Genomic DNA, 412 nt, shown 5'->3' with positions numbered 1-412 from the left:
AACAAGGTTAACTTTATGGCCCGTACTTTTGAAACCTTTCGCGATCGGGAATTTCGTACCATTAAAAGTGTTCGCCAGGCGAACGTTCGGCAGGGCTGGCGAACGATCGTATAGGAACGGCCTGGCGAAGCAAAGTCGCGAGAGCCCTCCCTTTCCCGTGTTTGAATACCATGTTCTTGCTTTCAAATTATAAATTAGTAACATATTTGTGTATATGGTACAGGAATCACATTGTAAATAAAAAATATCTTAAAATCATAATTTATTATGAAATAAAGTGTATACGTTATTTCATAATAAATTATAACGTATATAACCTTTCGCCAGAACTGGCGAAAGGTTTCAAAAGTACGGGCCATAAAGTTAACCTTGTTATAGTATAAAGTATAGTATAGCATAAAGTAAACTTTGT

The sequence above is a fragment of the Penaeus vannamei genome, chromosome 37, assembly GCF_042767895.1.
Source record: "Penaeus vannamei isolate JL-2024 chromosome 37, ASM4276789v1, whole genome shotgun sequence".
Classification (NCBI taxonomy): Eukaryota; Metazoa; Arthropoda; class Malacostraca; order Decapoda; family Penaeidae; genus Penaeus; species Penaeus vannamei.
Note: the sequence above shows the minus strand (reverse complement) of the source record.